The sequence below is a fragment of the Rutidosis leptorrhynchoides genome, chromosome 3, assembly GCF_046630445.1.
Source record: "Rutidosis leptorrhynchoides isolate AG116_Rl617_1_P2 chromosome 3, CSIRO_AGI_Rlap_v1, whole genome shotgun sequence".
Classification (NCBI taxonomy): domain Eukaryota; kingdom Viridiplantae; phylum Streptophyta; class Magnoliopsida; order Asterales; family Asteraceae; genus Rutidosis; species Rutidosis leptorrhynchoides.
The window spans coordinates 31245815-31252732 of NC_092335.1; the positions used below are offsets into that span (position 1 = coordinate 31245815).

General features: G+C 32.0%; 1 non-coding gene across 1 annotated transcript; it reads left to right on the forward strand.

Moving 5' to 3' along the window:
• Positions 1–5493: 5493 nt before the first annotated feature.
• Positions 5494–5600, forward strand: LOC139903596 (small nucleolar RNA R71). Its single transcript, XR_011778406.1, has one exon. It is a non-coding gene; the product is annotated as a small nucleolar RNA R71 (small nucleolar RNA).
• The last annotated feature ends 1318 nt before the right edge of the window (positions 5601–6918 follow it).

Below are 6918 nucleotides of genomic sequence, written 5' to 3' on the forward strand. Positions count from 1 at the left end.
AACTCTTGTAAGAGTAAGATCCAACGGATTAATCTTGGTTTAGCATCTTGTTTTGAAAATAAGTATCTAAGAGCAGAATGGTCAGTATAGACCACCGTTTTTGCTAGAACGAGATATGATCAAAATTTGTCAAAAGCAAAGATAATAGCAAGGAGTTCTTTTTCAGTAGTTGTATAGTTCGTTTGTGCTCCTTGTAACGTCTTACTAGCATAATATATAGGTTGAAATCGTTTTTCAATCCTTTATCCTAAAACGGCTCCCATTGCAAAATCACTTGCATCGCACATTAGTTCAAATGGTAGATTCCAATTTGGTGTTATCATGATCGGCGCATTAGTTAGTTTCTCTTTAAGAATATTAAAAGATTTGATACACTCATCTGAAAAGATGAATGGAGCATCCTTTTCTAGGAGTTTATTCATAGGAGTGGCAATTTTAGAAAAATCTTTTATGAAACGTCGGTAAAAACCGGCATGCCCTAGAAAACTCCTAACTCCTCTAACATTGGTGGGATGTGGAAGTTTAGCAATTACATCTACTTTAGCTCTATCCACTTCAATTCCTTCTTTTAAAATTTTATGTCCAAGAACGATGCCTTCTTTAACCATGAAATGGCATTTCTCCCAATTAAGTACTAGATTTGATTGTTCGCATCTAAGAAGCATTCGTTCCAGATTAACTAGACATGACTCGAGCGCGAAATTAGTTGACTTCTTCATTTATTCCGGGATGATTGTCGGTTGAAACGAGCGGATGAATACGGTTTCAAATTGTGGATAGAATATAATCATGTTGAGCTACTATGGAAATGAGAAAGAAAATGGTATTCCGAATGGGTTCGCCGGTAAGTGCTTCAGGTTCTTCGCTAAGAGGGCAATGTGGTGGATGGAAGGGATCGCTTTTTTTCTTGTCTCTAATGATTGAGTAGACTACGAATCCATCAGATGAATTGGGGATGACTGATTGGTTGATTTATTTTGGTGATGCTGCTTTCGGAGCTTAGGTCAACATCCTTATCGGAATAGCTGTCGGGATAATTATCGGAATAGTTATCGGAATCTGAGGGACTCGAACTGGTTGCAGGATTCATCTCGTACGATCAGATAAAGGATTTTCGATAAGAAAAAGATTATAGGATGTAGATTAGTACCCTGCAATACATAATTTACATATGCATATGTAATACTAAAATCTCATAAGTTACAGAGAAATCTACGGAAGTTGTCAGGAAAAGTCTATAGTAACAGATAAGCTAAGATATGAATTTATCTATACAATGTCTATGCAATAGAGGCAGTAAGAATTGTCTAGACTTTATGGATGATAAGCAAATAATTTTCAACACTAAATGATAAGCAAAACTTTTGACACACAGACACGGTCAAAGTCCAGACTCACTAATGCATCCTAACGACTATCAGTTAGACACACTAATGCAAGACCTGGTTCGCTAAGACCATCGCTCTGATACCACCTGTAGTGACCCGTCCTTATCCATCTGGACGAAATCATCAACATTTGGTCCCATTACGATGATTGACTCCAAATAATGTCCTTAAAATGAGCAAATGCACAGCGGAAGACTTAATTCGTACCTGAGAATAAACATGCTTAAAAGTGTCAACCAAATGGTTGGTGAGTTCATAGGTTTATCATAACAATTATTTCAATATATTAATAGACCACAAGATTTTCGTTTATAAATATATGTACACTCGCAAGTGTATAAAAATATTCTATAAGTTGTAGGCACCCGGTAACAAGCCTTAACGTTCATGTTTTACCCTCTGAAGTACACCCGATCAGGTGTGTTTAAAATGACCTCGAAGTACTAAAGCATCCCATAGTCAGGATGGTGTTTGTCAGGCCCAATAGATCTATCTTTAGGATTCGCGCCTACCGTACATAGACAAGTAGTTTAATGTTACCAAGCTAAGGGTATATTTCTGATTTAAACCCACATAGAATTAGTTTCAGTACTTGTGCCTATTTCGTAAAATATTTATAAAACAGCGCATGTATTCTCAGCCCAAAAATATATATTGCAAAAGCAATTAAAAAGGGAGCAAATGAAACTCACCATACTGTATTTTGTAGTAAAAATACATATGACGACATTGAACAAGTATAGGGTTGGTCTCGGATTCACGAACCTATATCATTTATATATATATTAACACATATATTGGTAATCAAACAAATTTACATATTATTATTGATATAGTTGTTATTTTAATAGATTATATGTTCCATTAATAACTTAATTAGATATATTTATTTTTATATACATTAAATAGATCACTAGTATTTATCACAAAATCTCATTATAGTTATGTTTTATGTTAATAATATATTTTTATATAGAAAAATCTTTATTTGATATATTAGTAATACTAATAGTAATAATGATAAAAATAATACTAATTATGATAATAATCATGATAAAACAAGATGATTTTGATAAGAATGTTAGTTTTAATAATAGTACTAATTTTAATAAAAATGATAAATTTAAAAATAATGATACTTTTAGTAATAATAACAATAATAATATTAATACTAATTTTTAATGATAATACTAATAATAATATTATTAATAATAACAATAGTAATGATAATAATCCTAATACTCTTTTTAATGATGATAATAATAATAATAATAATAATAATAACAATGACAATAATAATAATAATAATAATAATAATAATAATAATAATAATAATAATAATAATAATAATAATAATAATAATAATAATAATAATAATAATAATAATAATAATAATAATAATAATAATAATAATAATAATAATAATAGAGTAAAAAAAAATAAACTACCTCAGAGAAGTAGCCCTAAAAAATGCTCAAGTCCAGGTTTGAACCCGCGACGTCCCACTAACCCGATAACATCCTTAACCATATCTATTGTTATTTCACATATCATTAACGAATCATAATCATCACCATGCTACATCGTCTTATTATTTTGTGTACTATTATATTTAATTCGTTATCTTCCATCCGTCTCACCATCATCAATATTGTTTCCACCGTGCTCATCACCTAAACAACTTCTCGGCTATTCAATTACACCTGTCACTAAAAAAATAAAGTAGCGGCCTGGATAGCAGTAGCAGTAACTCATCATCATGCATCATCCTACACATCATCAAGTGGTGTGTTGATGTCATCGGCCCACTATATAATTAACTAACATACGGCCCAAAAGCAGGTCCCCAAGCCCAACTGCTCAACCAATACTCGACCCAAGTCAAATTAGTCCATTACAACCTAATTGATCACGAAGTCCAATAGCAAAATAAAAGCTTCGGTCCAATTAAAAGCACAAACACACGGCCCATCTATTCACAAACCCATATACTAGTCCAAATAACAAATTTAAAATAAACAATGGCTGGTGGTGGATCCCATAGTTCGATCGAGACACATACATCAAACCAAATAAGTGTGAAACTGAATTTGTGTGTCATCATTATTATAATATATATGCTTATATCAACTTTTCAATATCACAACCTTATCAACGACACTTTTTTTTATTATTGTTTTCATCAACATCACGTGATCAAATATCCTTCTTGATTATTCTATTTCCATCATAGTCATCGAAGTATAATTAAAAAAAAAAAACGAAGCAGTAGCTAGGAAAACATATATAGTCGTCATAGTAGAATTTTCGATATGGTGTTGGGTTGTTGTTTGTACTGTGATAGAAAAAAAATGTGAAGTAGGAGCAGGTAGGGTTCACAATGGGAGTGGGTTGTTTCGCCATAGTTTAAAGAAAATTCAATAGCAATGGTAGCCTTTACTAAAATTACGGGTTTTAATGGCAGCTTGTGTTGGATGTTTGGGTTAGATTATTTGCGACAGGGAGAGTAGCAACGATATAGCAACAGTTCGGGTGATGTTATGGTGGTGATAGGGTGGTCTAGTGGTGGTTGTGAATATAGAAAAACCGAAGCACGAGGGAGAGATTGAGATGGTGACCGTGAGTTTGTTAATGAAGAGGGTGACGGTTTCACTTAGAGAGGAAGAGAGAGATATGGTGATCGTGTGGTTGTAACATGAGACAACTTGTCGATGGTTGAATGTCTTTGATGAAGATGGTGATTAAATGGTGATGTTTGAGGTTGAAGATGGTGGGTGGTGTCAAGGTGATGACGGTGGAGAAGGGTGTGGGTGGCCGACGGTTGGTGATTATCGATTGGAGAAGAAGTTCGGTGTGTTTCTAGCATACCTGTATATATCGTGCAACATGTGTGTGTATATATATATATATATATATATATATATATATATATATATATATACACATATTTGTTTTGTGGAGAAGTCAAATTAAAATAGTACCCCAAGTTAAATCATGTGAAAGTTAATTGTTTGCATTCGTTTGTACATATATCCTATATTCCTATATGTAATGTTTGAGTGGGAAAACAGGAGAAAATAATCACAACTGTAAACTTTTAATAATTAATAATAATAATAATAATAATAATAATAATAATAATAATAATAATAATAATAATAATAATAATAATAATAACTAACTAATCATAATAATGTAAAGAACGTGCAGGAGAAACAGTAGAGTCAGATATTTTTAATATGGATAGTATTTCGTAATCCGTTGTAAATCAGGAGCGGATAAAAGTCTTCCGAAAAATCTCATATTTTTAAATTAAATATATTTAATTATTCTAGTCATTATCTTATGAAAATAATCATTAATTGTTTAGATAAAAATTAACTCAACTGTCCACTCCCGATCCCAGGTAAAATATAAAAAATGTTGAAATTTATTAATTAACTCCTAAATATATTTTTAATAAGCCTAAAATTTATCTAGCTCATTTTCAGATCACCGTTTATTTTATAATCACATAAGTTTGATTTTAACTTGCTTAATATCAATCAAAATATCAAACGATTATTACAATCATTTCATATTTATTTTTAAATATACATTTATGTATATTTAGATATGTTTTAGATAATAATTATTATAATATCATATTTCATAACAACATTCAATATTTCAAATTATACTTCCAATAATTATTTATATATATACACACATATCTATTAACAAATAATTGTTCGTGAATCGTTGAGAATGGTCGAAGGTCAATTGAATACATGGAATAGTTCAAAAATTTTGAGACTCAACCTAACAAACTTTGCTTATCGTGTTAAAAATACAATATCGTATCGAGAGTTTGGTTTAAAATTAGTCGAAAATTTCCGGGTCGTGACATAAGTCATGGCTAGAATCGGCTCTAGCTGCTTTAAATGATCTAACGATATCTTTTTCTTGGTGCCACTCATGTGAGTGAGAAGCAGTGTTATCAATAATTTTATAAGCATCAGTTTCGGTTTTTTTCATAATAGAACCACCGGCTGCTATGTCTATGTCTTTCCTTGTAGTGATGTCGCATCCTTGGTAGAATATTTGTACTATTTGACAGGTGTCTAAACCATGTTGAGGACATCCTCTTAATAACTTTCCAAATCTTGTCCACGCCTCATATAGAGTTTCATTTGGTTTCTGTGTGAACGTAACAATTTCTCCTTGAAGTCTAACGGCTTTAGATGCCGGAAAGAATTGTTTAAGAAATTTTTCAACTAAAACATCCCATGTATCAATCGCCCCTTCAGGTAACGATTCCAACCAATCTTTGGCTTCTCCCTTTAAAGTCCAGGGAAATAACATGAGATATATCTGTTCATCTTCCACTTCTCGGATTTTAAATAATGTGCAGATTCTATTAAAGGTACGAAGATGTTCATTTGGATCTTCCTTCGGTGCACCACTAAATTGGCATTGATTAGTCACCATGTGTAGAATTTGTCCTTTGATTTCATAATCTGGCGCATTAATGTCTGGATGAGTAATTGCGTGACCTTGGCCAGTACGTTTAGCTCTCATTCGGTCTTCCATACTTAGAGGTTCCAGATTTTCCATGATTGAATTCGTCGAATCAGAATCACTAGAGGATTCTGATTTAATAGTTCATTCCTCAACAATCTCTGTTTGAATGATTGGTGGTTTCGGAGAAAAAATTAATGGTTCAGGATCTATGAATTGTCCCTGAATATTCTCCGGATTCTCAATTGTGAGGTCGGGTTCAAAAAATGGATTATCGGAAATTTGAATTGGAGTACTTGGTTGACTGGATGACGATTCTAAAGGAAAATCAACGGCAGTAATATTAGCTAGATGTCTTGATCTAGTTACAGGTGGTGAACGTACAAAAGGTGGTGAACGTCTTGCTCGGTGCATTCACTGAATATCCTATTAGTTTTTAAAAGGAAAGAAAAATTATATAAGTTATCCAATTAATAGACTTTTCTGATTTTGCCCACGTTTCGAATAGCCAAAAGATGCAGCAGAGGGGCAGGATTCGTTTGGTCTCAATATAATTGAGTACTGTTTGGCTCCAATAACCCGGTCCACGTACAAATCCAACTATTACTACGAACCAGAAAATTTTGATGTCTATCAATTTAACCACTTAAAATAAATTTTCGTAATTTTAAGAAATTTTAGATAAGAAGTAGAATAAAAATCTATGTCCTAAAACTAGAATAGCAAGAAATAAGAAAGAAAAAGAGCACGTCGAAAAAGGTCGAAAAAGAAAAGGGTTGAAAAATAAAAGGCGTCGAAAAATAAGAAAGAAAAAGAGTGATTTATAAAACTTAAAAACACTCGACTAACCCAACCTTATTACTATCACTAACTTAAAATTATAATCGCAAATTGAGATTACTAATTGGAGTGATAATTGATACATAGGTAAAAGGTGTCTAAAAATATTAAAGCTTACAAGTAAAACTATATACCAAATGGCAATATCTTAAAAAGGCACTAAAACTTAAAAAGACGTCGCAAAATTCTA